This window comes from Harpia harpyja, chromosome 8, assembly GCF_026419915.1.
Source record: "Harpia harpyja isolate bHarHar1 chromosome 8, bHarHar1 primary haplotype, whole genome shotgun sequence".
Classification (NCBI taxonomy): domain Eukaryota; kingdom Metazoa; phylum Chordata; class Aves; order Accipitriformes; family Accipitridae; genus Harpia; species Harpia harpyja.
In genome coordinates, this window is record NC_068947.1 from 8,575,916 (window position 1) to 8,594,800 (window position 18,885).

An 18,885-nucleotide genomic window follows, 5' to 3' on the forward strand; every position below is an offset into this window, starting at 1 on the left:
TTCCTGTATTGACCAAACTCTGTCTCAGAGCTCACTGGCTGTTGCCTCCAAAAGTCCTGTTGAAAAGCTATTCAGAAACTCATCTGTATGAGGGGTTAAATACCTAATTTTATCCCGAGACAATACAGTTGTGGTTTTGTACCCATGCAGTTCCTTGGGAGTAAACAAGGGAAGCCAGCTGAGCTCAAAGACAGTTGGACTTATTCTCAGTTATTGCTGCGTTCAGCAGAGCAAGCCATGTTCTTCTGTTCTTTCCTCAAACAGTAAGCTGATCAGAGGCGGAAGAGCTAAGCATTTCTTCTCTAGATATTCCATGCTTTCATTATGTCATATTTGATCATGGACAGCCAGAATCATACTCTACTCCAGAGGAGATCTCATCAGTGCTTTGTTCTGTAGCACCCATATTTCCATGTGCCTACTGGAAATACATCACTTGCACAAGCATTTTTCACACCTGCATTGCACTGGTAGCTAATACCTTCTCAGCAGCTGGTATGACTGAGACCAGCATGTGGCAGAGATCTATATTCATGTGCTGAGGACATTGCACAGTTAATCGTGTTCCGTCTGTTTTGGCGTGAAATGCCTCCATTTCCTCCAGTGTCTCCTGTGTGACAGTATTCCTCTGTGTGACAGTGTTGGCCAGTTCCATCGCCGATAAACTTTCCTTAGGATCTTCCTAATTTTTTGTGACGCGCACAAAAATAGGTCAGCTCCAATGCCTGCAGAATTTCGCTAATAACTCCCATCGGCAAAGGCCATTGCAGCTTCCCTCTGTGTTGCCAGCTCCTTTATCATCAGGCTGTTTCTGTACAGCTTTTTTTGTGTTTTCTGCATGGTGTTCTGTCAGCAGGTTTACTGAAGGGAACTGAGTTAGTTCCAGCAATATTCCTGTTGTACAAAAAGTGAGTCAGCTTTTCAGAAAGAGTTATTTGGGTTAATTTGCAATAACTAAGCTTCAGTAAGCCATGCTGCATGGCTTTATCCTACTTCCTACTTACCTCTGTGCCTTCATTTGATAAAGCAAGTGAGGCAAGCTGGAAAAAAATATTTTTATGTTAAAAAAGAACATCTGTTTAAATTAATAAAATGATTTTTTGGCTTCATTTAACAGCAGTAGTGCAGGCAATGCTGCTAAAGATGTACACTGGTGATCTTGATTTGAAAACTAATGCTGCTTTTAAGTTTTGAAAGGAACATTTTCATAATATTGTTGCATTTTAATGGGACATTATGAGTTCAAGAAATAACAGTGAAGATAATACCTTGCTGATGGCTTCCTGCCAGGTGCCAGCCATTCCAAAAGGAGAAGGCAACGACTCATACCCAGTGGTATGCCTGATCATAGATGCTGCAAGAATTTTTTTTTTTTTTCCAACAGGTGGGGCTTGGTTTTCCATTTCTGTTGGTACTTTATCAGCTTGGACAGTGAAAAGATATCAACATTTTCTAATAGGTTTTACTTTCTTCTTATATTTGCTTTCTTAAACAGTGCAATTCCGGTAATGATGCAGCAGGGGCGTATTTACTTGGGTTGACATTAAAATATCCATTTGAATGAGAAAATGTTTTCTTCAACACATGTGTAAATGTGTTTCAGAAGCCCTTACAGATCTGAATTTGTCAGCAAATTTGATCAAAGTAAGTTCGGCTTACTTTGTCAGGTTAGCGCAAAGGGGAATTTGGCTGTATTTAAGCAGTCCTATTGGGGGAGAGGGCAAAGCATGTAGAAGGGACATTTTTTCATTATAGTTTAAGCATTGCTTTGCTTTGAAGGATACTCTTAAATATTCTTTAGATGATCTAAGAAAGTAATAGAGTGTAGTGGAACAGAGCCGTTCTGTTCTGCCTTTCTGTACCCAGCAGATCACGAGTGGCTTTTGAATGCCCCTCCATGGAGGGAGGAGATCTAGAGCCACTGAAACATTTGGCAGCTTCCCCGTGGGTTTTGTTGGCTTCCCTTTGTGTTGGGTTGGCATTTAGAAGAGAGCAAACCTACCTCTGGGCTGCAGAGCCCAAGTGCCTCAGAGGCATGCCTAGAAGGGGATGCGCAGGCACCCGTGAGGAGTGTAAAACACAGAGATGGAGGAAAATAGCAGTCAAAGATGAAAAAGGATGAAAGGTGGCAGATCCTCCTTAAAACAGTTTTGTTTATTTTTCATTGGTGGGTGAAGATATATACCAAAACTGGTCCTGCTAGATAAAAAACTTCAGCTAATTTTCTTCGGGAGAACACGTTTGCTTTTGAAGATTTCCTTTGTTTGCACTTATTTATGCTTTTTTCTCTATTTATGTTTTCCTGTATTCCTTTATTTATCTTCTTTTCGTTCTTGCCCTCTCAGTAGCAGGGCATTCTGCTGTGCTGTCATCTGTAGCACAAAATAGCTAAGGTGAAATTTCTCCCAAGTGTTAAGTACTTTAGAGCCAGGCCTTGAATTGTGCTGGCAATAATATTTATGTATAGTGGGGGCAACGTACTTGTATTGTGGGAACATTCACACTTTCTGATTTCCCAATCTACGTGGGCCCTTTTAGTGAAAAGAAAACTAACTTTTGAGAACTTAACATCTTTTTATTATATATATGGTGTACTCAGTGAGCAGGTAGCAAAAGAAGACCAAATCTAACTATTCCAAACTTACCAGGCTTCCTTCAGGTTTGTTTTCAGCCTTGTCTAGGAAGTGCTGATGAGTTTTTCCCAGCGAGGGCCAAGGGGATGCCCGTGCTAGCCACGTCAAACTCCCCAGTGTGCCCTGTGTGCAGTAATGCGACAAGTATTGCGTGGTGCCTGCTCGTTCCAGCTCCCGTGAGTCAGTCCTCTCCGGTTTCGCAGGGCTGTGACCCTTGCACTGTCAGAGAAACTAGTTCTCTGACGAAAGGGGAGGCATCTTCTGGGGCGTGCGCTTGCCTCAGCTTTGTTTTGTAGACAGCTTCATGTCGCTGTGGCATCATTTATCCAATGTGAAGTATTCTTGTGATGTGTTCTTATCTGGACACTCATTTATCCATTTGTGCCTTAGCATCCAGCCATAGTTTTTTGCCTTTGTGAATGGCACGCATCTTAATGTTTAAATAAGTCCGGGTTGTTTTACTTCTAACGAAAGTGTGTTCCTCTCCCCAAGCCAGAGAGAGCATCCAGAGCTCCCAATCATCCATCTTCTGTTCCTGGATACTAAACAATACCACACTGCTCTTGGAAGAGATGCATCAAGTCCCTTTCCAATGTCTAGGGCATGGAAATGGTTGGTTGTTTCTCCTGTAATTTCTCTAGTAAGGTATAAACTGGGAACCTGGAACCTGGAGTCCAGGAACCTGGTGGCCTGAGAGACAAATCTTGTTGCCTGGTCTATTGGGATGGTGTAATGGTAGAAGGGATTAGTTGTAAGTAAGTGATTTGCATTGTGCAAAGAACTGTGCAAGTCAGATTGTTTTTCTTTCTTGCTATATCACAGAATGGTACTTTTTTTTTTAATTGACAAGGCATTCATTTGGTAGTTCATTCCTGTCATGTATGGTGTTTGCATAACCTACAAGGCAGTGAGTTTTCAGCCCTTCTGTGCTTAATTCACAGTGTATCTAAAATATCTTTTTGAAAGTCTGGCCCTTTTGGCACAAACAAAAAAGATCCATTCTTGTTAATTCTAGATTTTTATGTTTCTTGATGTGGCACGTTTGGGGATCCTTTCTACTGATAATGAAGGCATCTCTGCAGCTGCAGTGCAGCAAAATGCACTGCAAAATGCGTCAAGACTTTGCAGTGTAGAAACTTGTTACTGACATACCAAGATCAACGTAAGTGAGGTATGAATGGAAATGTCTGTGTGTGAAACCTCCATAAGAAACAGCAGAACAAGGGTTAAAGGAACAGCATGTTTTGCTATGGAGCACCCTTTGCATGCGTTCAATCAAGGAACCAAATGGCAAGAAGAGGAAGAAGAACCTCACCTAAAGACAGGGTAAGAAGAAGAAGAAGACTGGAGCCATAGGATGCCCAGATAAAGAAAACAAAAGAACTGTGAAATTCAGGAATTTTTGTCGAAGACTTCTGAGAGGAGCAAAACAAAATAATGAGGCAGAAGTTTCTGAACAATATTCACTCTTAAATGGTATGGAAGATGAACCCCAAATCAGTTTTCTATGTCCCATTGAGAAGAACCCAGGAGATGTTGTGAGGACTAGGCAGCCAGCATCTCTGGACCTCTGTGGTATGTGTACGCAGGTGATCCTGGCCAGGCAGTTGCTTGGACACATGCATCTTGGTGCTCATGAGTATTTGAATGTGAGAGTGTCAGTAAGTAAAATCAGCTTCGGAGTTTCGTAAAGTCAAGTCACCTTCCGCTTCCATGAAGTCTTACACTGAGTTTTGTTGTTACACTAATCTACAACTGTAGGCAGAGTCTTGAAGTCCAAGAGAGACTTACGGGCTGAGGAAGCCAACGATGACATAGACTCTCTCAGAGAAGTTCCTGTTACTTGTTGGGCTGTGTCTTCTTCTCCAGAGGTTGATCTTGGAGCACTCCCTGTTGGTAACACTTAGGTGGGAATAACATGTTTTTGAAGAAGCAGAATGTACTGGAGCTGTTTGTCAGGGCTGTCACAGCTGGAAGCTTTGTTGTGCGTTTTCTTGTGAATCCTAGGAAAGTACACGATTCCCTAGCTTTGTCCTCAGCAATGTTCTGGCAGGAGAGCTCCCCAACAGCCTGGCATGCTTGGAAGCCATGAGGTCCACCTGTTAATATAATCCGTATTAAAACTCAGGTCTTTATATTTTTATATTTTAATTAAGTAGGAGGATGTGCTCCTTTTGTATATGCCTGGAGTTTGGAAGTGAAAGCACTGTAATGTTTGTTAACAATGAGGATGGCAACATGAAATGGAAAAGATATGTCTGGTATTCTATTTTATTTTTTCATTATATGTGGGTGAATGTAGCAACTTTATCTGCTGTTGCCTTCCTTGCTGATACTGCTACTATTTTGTTCCTGGGCTGCCAGGGTGCGATACTTTAAGCTTAGTGTAGCCCATTTGGTAATCGACCATGTTGCTGGTGTGTCATCCTGGATTAACGGTGAGCATCAGCTACAGCCAGATAGGGTGGCGAATTTGGGAGCTACATGCCTGCCTGGAGCCAGTCACAGTACAGTCTTAGTGACAGCTGCTGGCAGTGTGTAGTAAGAGCTGGTGAAGTAAAATAGGAAAGCTTAGTAAATGCATGTAAGAGAGTAATCAACTAGGAATTTGTATGGCTCATGCTCAGCCTTTTAATGCCTTCTATTTTCTCTCGTTAGTAGGTGGCTCCCCAAATTGGAACCTTTAAAGATCATAGATGAGGCTTGAACAAGACTGACTGGCAACAGTGCAAACATGAATTTTACAACAACCAGTCAAATGAAATAAAACAGAATGATGTGTATAATGATGGTAACATTAGCTTGCCTTACTGCTAATATGAATGCTAGTAAGATAAATATTGAATATCTGTAAATAAACCATCATTATACTAGCATGAAACCTCCCTTCAAACTGTAATTCTTCTTGAGAAAGAGGCGACCGTTTTCTTTAATCTTTTCAATGGGCGCTCTACGCTGAATCATTTCCTTTAATTGCTGTTCTAAAATATATAACAGGTTTTTTAATGCCTATTTTTTATATTTGTCTTTTTACTTTCCATTAATTGCAGTACTTCCATTCAAGCTTGTAAATGAAATTGCTTCCTCAACATAGTTCTTCTCTGCTGTATGTAAACATGGGCTTCTTTTATTACCCCTATTTCCAGTGAAGCTGAAAGTGCACTAGCACCAAATGCATGGAGAGGCTTTCGCCAGTTGTCTTAGTTGCAGCCACTTTAAAGGGAACTCAGAAGAGGTGCCACGCAGAACAAACCTCATCTCTTTCTCTTACTGTGGGGAATTTATCTCGTGTTTGGGGGACTGAAGAGCCGCACCAAGAGCCGGTGGGATGGCTGCTCACCTCTACCTTTCCAGTGGCTGCTCTGAGCGGCTTCAGCAAGGCTTTGCAAATCAGAGTCTGAAACTGTGTGTGCCAGAGCTAGGAATTGTGATAAAGGAGTCCTCCTCTCTCCTGTCATTTAAACAATCCACCTACTTCATTTATTTGCTTTGATTGTGGATTTGGTTAGTAAGTATGTTAATGGTATATCAAAACCTGATTAGAGCTGATGAAATGAATAGGAATAAAGAAGTCTTAAAGTATTTAAAAATGAATCATCTTTCACAGAAATAAGATATGCAAAGTCCCGTACAATTTGGTCCATCTGTCATTTAGGACATCATTGTAGCTGTTTCAAGAAAAGAAAACTTGAAGGAGAAAGGAGCAAGTGAGCCACAAGTATTATATATAGAAATCTAAGAGTTTGATTCAACAAATAACAGTAATCCATACCTTCTGCAAATCTTACACTGCATCTCAAATAGCAGGAGCATTCCTGCTCAGAAGTTTTTAGGTGTTTCGCTGGTTTTGACAAAGGACGTTTCACAGGCTGGGTGGAGGTACGTCAGTGGGGATGAGCGGTCCGCAGATGGAAGCGGCAGCCGTTGCCTCCTGAGGCTCTTCTGAAGGGACTCACAGCAGCTCAGCCACAAAATCACGAGGGCGTTAGTCCCCGTGCTCCCACGGGAGCTGTGGCAAAGCTTCAGGGTGGTGTGAGGGAATCCTGCATGTGTCCAGAGTTTCTGGATCCACACCAAAACGTAAGATGAGTTTAAGTGGTGGGAGATCTATGGTTAAAAAGCTTTCCTGATGGCCTGACCGTCCTGATGGAGAATAGAGTTGAAGGTTAGTTTTTGTCTCGGAAGAGCATTAAAGTACCAGCAGTATAGTTAGATACATGTTATCAGCAATCTGGGAGTGTCACTTGGTATTATGATTATCTGGTATTTTCTACTGTTTGGGGTTTTTTTTAATAACACCACAGAACTTCACAACTTCAAACATCTGGATTGAAATTTTTAAAGTTTTGTTCCTGCTCTGGCTGACTTCTTTTGGGTTTGTTTGAGCTGGAATTTAGCGGTTTGAGTGCAAGGCTAGATAAAAAAAACTTTTTTTTTTTTTACGTGAAAACGCATACAGTCATACACACATTCAAAAGTGTCGGTATTTTCATTAAACAAAACTAACGTGTAGCAAAAACCAACTTGTATGTGAGGGATATGCCTTTATTTTCAGACCCATACCCAAGTGCAATACCCACAAACAGGCACTCCCTGTATCTCAACCATTTAAGCAACTGTATGTGTGTATGTATAGAAATATAAAACACAATTCAGTTGTTTCTTTTGATATAATCCAGGGACTTTTGGTGAATGGTTACAGGTCATAAACTATTTTGAAATAATATTTATAAGCTATGATGTGTTGGATGTGGGGGGTGGTCATTTTGAATTTTGATTCTTGGAAATATTTTTATTTTAATAAGATGGTGTACTACAAGGCCAGTTCACTGCAGTCTTATGCTAAATGCTAGGAGCATGCTAGGGAATTGTAGCTTCTCTTCTGCAGTCCTTCAAAGCTGCCTTGCTGTCACTTGCCCCTTTCTACCAATGCGGCTTGTGGAACAGTCATCTTTTTTCCACTGAGGATAAGGATATTCTGATCACATAGCTTCACATGCACAGCTGAGCATCACCTCCTTGAATATCCGACTTGCTTGCGGTTAAAGACATCGTATCCCTGCTAAACCTGCACAGAAGGGAGTTGATGGTCATTCTAGCTGGCAGCTGGTCTTGCACAGAAGGCCCCTGACATCCACATAGTTGTTTCGGGGGTGCATGTGTCTGATTTTTCTGTAGGCAGTTGCTGGTTTTAAGGACTATGTATTCTAAAAATGCACACTTAACATTTCAAAAAACTTTTAGAAGTTAGGAGCTGGCTGCACATGGTGTTTGTCTACTGTGTGGGCTCTAGAGGAACTGACAAATTTGAATTTCATCTGCCTCCTTCCTCCTCCTTTCAGCTGTTAGGAAGGTAGGACTTGAGAGAACAACCTTGGTTATTAAGTCCATCTCCCAGCAATGCAGGAGAGTGCACTGAGCATCTGCACACAATGGTCCATGAGAATGCCTTCCTGTTGGGATTTGGGGCAGACATTTCCTTCCTCTCTCTAAAAAAGGATTTGAGTATTAAAAGTGACTTCTGGCTTTGACTTTGGCTTCTTTAGTAGGAGCAGCACATGAAAAGCAGAGCCAGACACAAATGAAAAACAGAGCAGTATGAAAAACTGTTGTGTAGACACAGAGCCAGAGTGCTGGACCTTCACTGGGACAAAACTGGGTTATTTTAGAGTGGAATAAACCCTACTTTTGCCCTCCTTAGCCTTGTTTTGTTACCTTTTTTGCTTCCTTAGCTGTGTTGCTACCTGTGTTTGGGTGGAGGGGCAGTAGCCAAGGTGTGGGTGAGAGCAAATACAGATGGTTATAGAGAACATCACTGGTTTTGAAGGACTGACTTGGGTAAGCTGAAACGAGAACACTTTCTTTCTCATGATGGCCCGTGGGAACCGTACAGCAACATAGTGGGGATCCACCATCTGTGCACTGCTTGCTTAAAGCAGACCTGTATCCACTAGAGAAGTTCACTGCAGCACAGTGCCTGGAAGGGCTTGACGGGAAAACATGGCTCATGTGAAAGGAGAAAAGGAAAGAACCAGAAGTCTCAATTATGAAAGAAAGGTGTCCTTTCTAAAAAAAAAAGCAGTCCCACAGTAGGAATGGCAGCTCTCGGCTCATTCTGAGTATGATTAGGAGAATGTAAATAACCAGTGATTTTCCATAAAATGGGATCTGTACATTAGGGGTTTGGTTGCAATAATAACCCCCTTTTTAATCTTTAAACAAAGCCCTTATCAGATCATTACACATGCTCCCAAAGTGATTTTTGCATGGATTGAACTGAAACGAACGCTGCAGCTGACGACCTTCTTGACAGAGGCGGCCTGGCACTGCACGGGTGGAGGCTACGAGCCCCCCCGGCCCCCCGCTTCCTCGTCACGGACTCCAGCCAATTAGGGATTTTAGCAGGGCCCTCCTGCTCTCCACTTGTGCCGCTGCCCAGCAGCCCCCCTCCCGCGGGTGAAGGGATGAAAGCTGCCCAGCTGTCATCTTTCGCAGGCTGCGGTCACGTTGCCGGCTTCTCCTCCTTCCCTCCCACCTCGCTCTTCCGAGAGGAGGAGGCTGCTCCTAACCTCGTTACTCCCATTTCCACCCTAAATGCATTCATGGCCAGCGTGCGCCCGCTTTGTTCCCAGCGTAGTTGTCCTTTGGCTTAAATATCTCTCTCTTGTCCTTGGTGTGTAATCCCCTTACAGGCAGGTTCATATCCCCTTACCCCTCTTTATCCCACTTCGTGCGAGGCTTTGAAAGCCACGTGTCTCGCCTCCTGCTAGAGAGACTCTCCATTGCCTCGTCATCCTGGGAGTCGTTCTTTGTACCTGTTGCAGTATCACCTCAGCTTTCTTGAATGGGGATAACCGGACTTAGCCCGTTGCAGATTGCATTACAGCATTGCAGATGGAGCTCACCGGTGCCTTGTGCGGTGGCAGCCCGTGCGCAGCCTCTTCTGGAAATACCTTGCCTTTGGAAACGGGCCATTGGGTTGCACGTGCCTTTTTCTCTATGTGTGTGCCACGAGTGGTTCCTCATGAACGCTGTGGTCAGCTGGCCTTCAGAAATCCTTTTCCTCCACTATTATTTGCAAATTTAGGAGCTTGAAACTTCTGGCATTGGTCCCAGAAGCGTGACCTTGAATTTGGTACTATTGAATTTCATTGCATATCTATTATTGCACATTTCAATGCCGTATACTACTATTTCTGAAGGTTATTAGGAGCGTAGATGCTTGAATACAAAGTGGTTCCAAGAGAGTTTCACACCACTGCTGTGTGTGGTGACTAATGAGCTTGTAAATCACTTTTTAATTCTTTTCAAGTTTTCTTACTGCTAAATCTTAACTTTGTAATACCAGCAGATAAACAAACTGATAGCTTTTCTTTTCCTCCGGTTCCCACAGTAAGAAATCGCTCTGGGTCTCATGCTGCTGTGTTATACTGAATATTACTATATATGCTATGTTACTACCTCTCAGTACTCAGAGGAAGCTGTGTGAGATCAGCAAAGTCATAATTACAGAAATATAATAGCCGTATGGAAGTGGCAGACTAGTGCCTAGTTAAGGCTGGAACTGGACTGGTACTGCTCTGCATCTGCCCAAGAGTTTTTGTGCACCCAACAGGCCTGGTTGCTACCTTTCCCCTGTGGGCACATTGCTGCTGATGGTGCAATAGAGAATCCTTTCTCCACGTGCTGACTATGCGTGTGTGTTAGATGGGTGCAGTAATTCCCTGGAGGAGCTTCCTCTCCTAAACTGCATTGCAGCAACTCCCTTCAGAGTTGTTTTGCAGAGTCTTTGCTGACTGTATCTATTCTGACAACTTTTATGGTGTGTGCTGTCATCTAAGGTGTGTGCTAGTGCAAAAGAGTACATTTTTTTCTGTGCTCAGGATGCACACGTTGTTTTCTGCTACTCTAGAGCTGGATGAACTGCACCACATGGTCACTGTACGCTTACTGCATGCTCACTGCATGTTGTGGTTTTTGTTTTATTCCTGTTGAGAGATGAAGAAGTTTTGATGGTTCGCTTGGGTTTAAGATGGTGTAGTATGATGCTGTAGTTTGTTGCTACATGCCTGAAGACTGTTACACATGCAGGGAAGAATTCTTGTGCTGTCTGATCCTCTGAAACTACCAAAACTCCTTCATCGGAGACTTTCTCAGTCTTCCCTACCTTGGTCAGTCCTGAGGTGCAAGGAATTCTTTCCACTGAAGTCTAGATCATTCTTGTGCCAGCATGGGCTTTGAACGTAGTGCTAGTCTGATGGCCATGGATAGCACTAGAGGCTGTTTTTCAGGGTGTTTCATTTTCTTCACATAAGGATTATAGAAGTTGAGATTTTCATGGATTTATTAGGAGGCAAGCAATCAACAAGAGCATTTAAGAAACAATAAAGGATTTAAATAGGGGATATTCTTGTTTCAAAACATCTACTCTTGATTATCTTGCATTTTTTATCTTTTGAAGTCTTGTATCTCAGTAAAATTGGACAACTGTTTTAAAGTTTGAGGTCAAACTATATTATGCTGTGTAAACCACATTTCTGTCATCTTTGTGTATTGCTGCTGCAGGGATTTGAAAGTGTGAATATGAGGGACAGCTGCTGCATTTAAGCTTCCAAAAACTTTCAGGTCCCATAGGTAAATATTCTCTGGCTATATCAGTTTCCTGATGATCAGTTAGTTCCTTCTATTCTGCTATATATAGTACTAGACCTTCAAAACAAGCCCTGTTTCTTTGGTTAGGAGTGTGATTTCTCATTGATATTGAACTGAGTATACACGTGTTTAAAGTTATACTTGTTGAAGGCTTGGCGTTGAGAGCAGCGATGCGGCAGGGCAGTGCCAGGCTGCAGGCGATGCTGCGCTCCTCTCTCCAGGCTGGTGTCGGAGGAGAGCTGTGCTAGCAGCTCGGAGGTCATCGGTGGACAAAATGATTGACTCGTTTAAAGGACAGGCTGTTACAGGGCTGCTTTGCCTGACTGTTGAAATCTTCAAAGGGGGCAGGTTCCTGTTCTTCACCTGGGACCAGAAGGGAGAGCCTGGAAATCCAGTGCTGAGACTGAGAGGCCACCACGGGGAATTGCTCCATCTCTTGAAGCCCATCAATGAATAGCAGAAAGGCAGAGCTTGAAGAGGGCCACAGCTCTCCCGTGATGTGGCTCCCCTGGTCTAGAATGGTCGTTCACTGGATGTCAGTCCTGACAGTGACTCTCAAGCTCTGTGGCACTGTTCTCGTCCACCAGTCACTGCATTGCCCAAGAGGAATAGAAAAGCAGGTGGGCACTGTCGTCTTTGAGAGCAGAAGATGTAAACAAAAGTCTTCTCTGGTGAAACAGACACTGACTCAGGGTGACTGGTGAGGTGGGATGCTCTCCTTTCTGCGTTCATCCATACCCAGGATGGCAGGGCTGGATTCCTCTGTGCACGCTCTGCCCGCTATTAAATCTAGACGGTGACGTCATTGCCTCTCATCGACTCCACCCATCCCAAAGGCTGCCTGACCCATTAAGACTGGTTTGAATTAGGTTTAATCTGAATGCCAGAAGGTTTGCTTTTCCTTTTGTCACATACAGGAGCACCATCTCTGCTTTCCCGTCCCTTAGCCTTTTTCTGTACTGAAATTCAGTTGCAGTGTGGTGGACACTCCTTGAATGCTGTGAGTTTGGATGGCATTCATGGATAAGCCATATCCAGACTTTGGTAGCAAGAGCGGATGTCTAGCCAAATACCAGACAGACTAGGCCCTCTTCAGAGCAAATACACGATGGAGGAAGAAGGCTATTCAGAAGAAAAATCGAGGAAATAGCGGCTTAGCTGCAGATGAGGTTTCAGCAGCGCAGGTGCGGCATTTGCAGCGTCCTGGAGGTGTGTTGACCAGGTGCATGCTGCAAAAATGCTGCCTCACTGCTGCCTCAGGTCTCCGAGGCTGTCAGCATGTACCTCTTGGAAGGGGACGGAGACAGGGAACGTGAAACGCCCGTCGGTGCTGTGTCAAGCTCGAGCAGCGTTCTCGGTCCTGGCTCTGTGCCCTAGCCTTCACCCAGCTGCTGGCCCTTGAAAACGGAGCTCCGTGAGCCCCATTTGCGACAAGGGAGGCTATGGCTGCCTGCCGTCTCTACCCACAGCTCAACGGAGGAGGTGCGGGTGAGGGGAGGTGAGGCCCGGTCCGGCTTCCATCACGGCTTGGGCAAAGAGGTGACCCTCTAGCCACCCGCCTGAGATGCGTGGTCCTGCCCGATGCAGGCTGCAGCTCTGCAGAGGCTCTGGCTGCTGAGCAGGTCAAAGCTGAAGCCGTCCAGCCGCTCTCCAGAAACAGCCTGTGCCCCCACAAGCTCGGTCCGAGGCAGGCTTGCCCCCCACCAGCCTGGTTTTTGTTGCGGTGGCCACAGGACCACCGTGCAGGTTCTTCACAAGTGACCACAATTGACATGCGTAGGAGCCGCGGCACGTGCGATGAATCAGTATTCGGGAAGCGCGAATGGCCGCAGGGCTCTAAGCCGTGCTCCACAAGCTAACGATGGGTGCTGAAGGCACCTCCTTTCTCTAATTATGCGCTTTAGCTTGCAGAGTGGGCTGCTGCTTTTGATGTCTCCAAACTGTAAGTTCTTTTTCCTTAGACGTTCAGTCATGCATATTTAAAGCTACGTTTCAAGAAATTAGGTCTGAAAATTCCCAGCAGAAATGTATTTTTGCATTTTATTTTTATCCAGAGATGACCACATTTTTGTCTGCAGCTGACTTAAAAGATAAATCAATTAATAGAGCCACTGGTGACTAAACTGTAAAACAGAATATTTTCTCTCATTTAATGAAGTGTCTTACATAAAAATAAGCATAAGGCTCGTGATGAAGAACTTAATTTTACTAAGATTTCCAAGTATTTTTCTGTAAGTGCAAGGTGTAATAAAGCTGAGTTTTCACCGTAAGAATATGATGGTTTATTACGACCATTCATTATGTGCATGGTCTTAGGACGGAGATCAGGTCCCAAATCTCATTATTCTTCCTCAATCTTTCTACAAGTGGCATGTAATTAATTATTTCCTTATAGGAAAATTCTATAGGAATAGGTATTTACTACTGTATTAGCAAGAAATGATTAGTTTTGAGCCACACTGCAAGGGTGTTTTCAACCTCTTGTGTTGTGTGTCCCCCCACACTCTTTGTTAGTGCTTTTAGGACTTCTTGGGCTATATCCAGTTCTTCATCCTGCAGCAAACAAAATGACTCTGATGTTTTCTTCCCTGCTGTTCATTCAGTGATCATTGGCCTCTTCTCCTGGCTGCAAGGAGAAGGTTGCAATCACCTCCCTGTGATTTTTCACCTGTTTTTCCTACAAAATAAGTGACACAGGCCTGACTGTCATTTCTGCCCTGGCCTGCGTGGAAAGTGTTATTAAACTTTGGTGTATGGTTAGTGTATGGATGAGTGGGGGTGCTGGGAAACAGCTGGGCTCTATATACAATTTGCATTTCCTTCCTTGTAGTTGATAGAGACACTGTTAAAGTTAGGGGTAAGTACACACTCTGTTGTCTGCAGAGTCAGTGGTGAGGAGCCAGATCAAAGCCATAATAACTTAGTGTTCACTTCAGCACCTACCTGAGAGTCAGTGTTTTACTTTCTTTTCATAATTTTTTCTACCAGCGCTAAAATTTGACCTCTGAGGACACTAATCTGGTGGCAGCTCACTCAGGACAACTATTCATGTACTTGTAATAGTGTCCCAGCAAGGAAAAGCACTGAACCTTAACAACATTTTTGAAAAGGAAACAGGATTGAAGTCCACTTACAGAAAGAAGCTGTGCAGGAACAGGTTGTTAAGCTTGACATCAGTGTGTCTAATCAAAATCTCCATTGTATTTCAGGGCAAATCTGGTGACTGTCCCCTGGCCCAGGTGCACTAGATACTCAGCTCTGACCGGGTGGCAACATGAGAGCAGAGGCAGCATCCCCGTTGCCGTAGTTTGCACGTGGTGGTAGCCCTGATGATGGTTTCTGCAGGGAGGGCATGGGCCAGTAGTTTTAATACATAAGAATCGCAGTTTTGGATGGAAACAGCGAGAGCTGTGGTGGATAATCAATTTTGTGACAGCAACTGGTACTAGATGGATGCAGAGCAGCAGGGATCATAACTCAAATAGATTGCTGGGGCGAAGGGACGAAGCAAGACCCGTTGTGCTGGACATCCTGCATGTGCAACGGGAAGAGACAACCCTGCGCCCAGAGAGTTGCAGCCTACCCAGGTGAGACAGGCGATGGATAGCAGAGAGGAATGTAATCTAGCAAATTAATTTTACGGCATTTTTTTTCTTTAAATCCTTTTGGCTGGATTTTCTTAGGAAGGCATTATTTAGATGGGAAACCCTGGCAGGAAAGGAGGAGAAGAAGAGGAGGGATGGGCCTTAGTTAGAAGAGCAGGGAGGCAAAAAATTGTCATGTCAGGTTGTGGTGGGTTGACCCTGGCTGGACGCCAGGTGCCCACCAAAGCTGTTCTATCACTCCCCCTCCTCAGCTGGACAGGGGAGAGGAAATATAACAAAGAGCTTGTGGGTCGAGATAAGGACAGGAGAGATGACTCACCAATTACCGTCACGGGCAAAACAGACTCAGCTTGGGGAAAATTAACTCAATTTATTACAAATCAACCAGAGTAGGGTAATGAGAAATAAAACCAAATCTCAGAACACCTTCCCTCCACCCCTCCCTTCTTCCCGGGCACAACTTCACTCCCGGATTCTCTACCACCCCCCCAGCGGCACAGGGGGACGGGGATGGGGTTTACGGTCAGTTCATCACATGTTATTTTCTGCCGCTTCATCCTCCTCAGGGGGAGGACTCATCACACTCTTCCCCTGCTCCAGCGTGGCGTCCCTCCCACGGGAGACGGTCCTCCACGAAATTCTCCAACGTGGGTCCTTCCCACGGGCTGCAGTCCTTCAGGCACAAACTGCTCCAGTGTGGGTCCCCCGTGGGGTCACAAGTCCTGCCAGCAAACCTGCTCCAGCGTGGGCTCCTCTCTCCACAGATCCGCAGGTCCTGCCAGGAGCCTGCTCCAGCGTGGGGTTCCCACGGGGTCACAGCCTCCTTCGGGCATCCCCCTGCTCCAGTGTGGGGTGCTCCATGGTCTGCAGGTGGAGATCTGCTCCCCCGTGGACCTCCCTGGGCTGCAGGGGGACAGCCTGCCTCACCATGGGCTTCCCCAGGGGCTGCAGGGGAATCTCTGCTCCGGCACCTGGAGCATCTCCTCCCCCTCCTTCTTCACTGACCTGGGGGTCTGCAGGGTTGTTTCTCTTACATGTTCTCACTCCTCTCTCCAGCTGCCATTTTTCCATCTGTCCCAACTTTTTTTTTTTCCTTCTTAAAAATGTTATCCCAGAGTCATTACCACTATCTCTGATGGGCTCAGCCTTGGCCAGCAGCGGGTCCGTCTCAGAGCCGGCTGGCATTGGCTCTGTCGGACACAGGAGAAGCCTCCAGCAGCTTCTTACAGAAGCCACCCCTGTAACCCCCCCCCCCCCGCTACCAAAACCTTGCCACACAAAGCCAATATACAGGTACCCGGGGTTGTATTAAGAAATGGTGAAGTCAGGGACTGGAAAGTGCTAGAACAGTTATGTACCAGAATGGCCTTTGAAGGTGTTTTCTCCTAACACACTGACCTTTACAGACTGTCCCTCAGTTTGCAGATGGTCCCAAAATTGTTATTAATTGGCTTGCAACTTTTTCTTGAGTAGAGTCTTCACTGAGTAGAGTATAATTATAGCGGATTTTAAAAACAGACAAGGAAGTTTTACCAGAAACATTTTTTTCTGTCTATCATCAGAATTTTTTTTTTTTTTTTAAAGCATCTGCATTTTTAGTGAAAATGCTAGGCAGCACCATTGGTGACTATACCTTTGGTGGTGGTTTTGTGTTTGACTTCTTTTTTATGTCAGTGGGCATTATTTTTTTTTTTCCAAAGGGGGTAAGGACATGAAAGCGTTGCCTTCTTCCAAAGATAAAGCTCATGACATCCTCATTTCTTATTAGCTCCAGCAGAGGTCGATCCTGTGCAAAAGGTAGCCCAAGTTGGTTTTGTAGGTGTAAGGATCACCAGATGTGAGAATAGAGAATTCAGCTGTGTTGCTGGCTTACATACATCTTCATGTTGCATCATATCTTTTCTTATTGCTTTGCTCCTGCCTGTGAAGAGCTGACATTGAAGCTCAAAGGAAGATTTATGTTTGTTTTAGTCGCCTGCCTGCCTGATGAGAGCCCGGAGGCTGAGGCAGGAGAGGATTCAAAGCCAGCCACTCCCATTGGCAGGCTGTAAAGCAAGAACATTTTGAATGTGATCCCTTGCCTATTTTGGGAAAGTTATAAAATTTTCAGAGGTAGGCCAGTTATTTTTAAGCCTCTCTGGACATGCTTTTAACGCAGGATTTGTTCTGGATGCTATCAAGGTCGACCATTTTCTTCGTGAAAAAGTTTCCTGCCTTTGGGGAAATGTCTGGTAGATCTAATTAGCTGTGTGCCTTGGTCCTCTCTCATTTCCTCACAGCCTGCTAAACCTATTGCTAGACCTTTCAGCTTCAGCCAAGATGGATTGCATTAGTTCTTGTCTGCCTTCCCCTGGCTTCATCCATTTTATGTACAGACTTTCTCTGGCCTGTTTGAGGAGAAGATTGCAGTAGAGCTGTGCAGAGGCAGCGTTCCTCTACCAAAATGCAGGGAGGCTGGTGTTTGGAAAAGGAAGTATTGGAATCGAGGAGCTGAAAATATCAGCAACAGGGGTATTTTCCTTGCATCTGACTCTTTGCTGCTGCTTTGGATCTCTTTTTAAGTTGCACACATTTTACATTCATTTAGTAAGGTTGCAAATATGAAACGAAATAGAAAAGTGATACTGGAGATCCTGATTAATGAAGCTGCCCTCCTGCATCGCAGTTCTGTGGATAAAGAACCAGTCCAGGGAGATGCTGAGCTCTTCCTGCTGCTTTTGGAAGCAGTGGGGATTGCTGTGTGCTCTGTATCAGTCAGGACAGGGTTCCAAGTTTTATTTTGCCAGAGCTTAGGAATCAAAATAGCTGACATCTGTAATGAACAGGAGGACATGAGTTATGTAGACAAATAAACTAGCAATTACTGCTGCACATTTATCTTCACCTCTGTAAATGATAAACTTTAAATGTTCCATATGGAAGCCTTGTGTATAAATCAGTTTCTCTGCATTTGGGCGTCTTGAATGTCTGTGGATGTGAGATGTAGTAGCTTTCATATCTCCTATCTCAGTTTAAGGCAGCAGCTGCCTTTATACCGTACTACCAATGCTCTGTGAGATTCGAGGTATGAAGACAACAGGCTCGGTTAAGATGTAGCATGCATTCAGTTTAAAGGAGTACTTAGTGTTTCCCTGCCTAATTCTGACACAATTAAAGATAGCACACTTTTGAAAGTTATTCTCTGAATCCTCTTCTCTTATTTACATATTTCGCTGCTGTTACCCAGAAGGAGGGGGTTGATAGTTTAATCTTTGTCTTGGCACTATTAAAAGAAGTAATTCTTAGACATTTTTTCCATTGCCCTTTATTGAGAAACTGCATGTGTTTAGCATTAGTTCTGACTAGAGCAATGCCCAATGTTGCCAGAATATCACTCTCCCTGCCTCCTATAAAGCTGCAGCACATACCCTTGTATTAACGCAGTTGGCTACATCTTTGCCCATGTGTCTCTTAAAAGCAGGTGGTTTATTGGACAAGTGAAGTTAGACCTAACATTTGGTTCAGTTGTATTTCTGCCTGCCTGTAGCATGTTAACTTTTTCACCACATCCAATCAGGTCCAGAACCAGGGGCAATACTGCAGATAACGTTGGAAACATCTGCACTAACGCTGAAGGAAGGCAAAAGAGCTAGAAAGTCTGCCTTTGACCAAAATCGCTGACTGGTGGGATGTCTCTGTGATACCATGCTTGAGGAGAGGCAGGGCAAGGCAAGGAGAGATGCTTTGGTGGTCCATGTGCAGTCTTGCTGTCCTACTGACAATCCCCAGTTCATTCAGATGTGAGAGTGAATGTGTGGTACACAAAGTAAATGTGAGATTCACAGAGATGTTAGCTGGGAAGGAGCAGGGGAGCATAACGGTGCTTGGGAGGCCGGTGAGGTTTGGCCATGATGCGCATGGCCACAGCAAGGGGTAGAGACGGTTGGGGGTTTTTTTTCCCAATGGTTTTTGTTTTTTTTTAAGCCAGAACATGCCAGTTCACCTAGATTAAAAAA

At 44.5% G+C, this 18,885-nt stretch overlaps 1 protein-coding gene across 1 annotated transcript in view; it reads left to right on the plus strand.

Annotated features, from left to right (window-relative positions):
* Nucleotides 1-18,885, plus strand: part of TSPAN7 (tetraspanin 7) — a 99,950-nt gene that overhangs the window by 55,078 nt on the left and 25,987 nt on the right. The window lies entirely within an intron of this gene.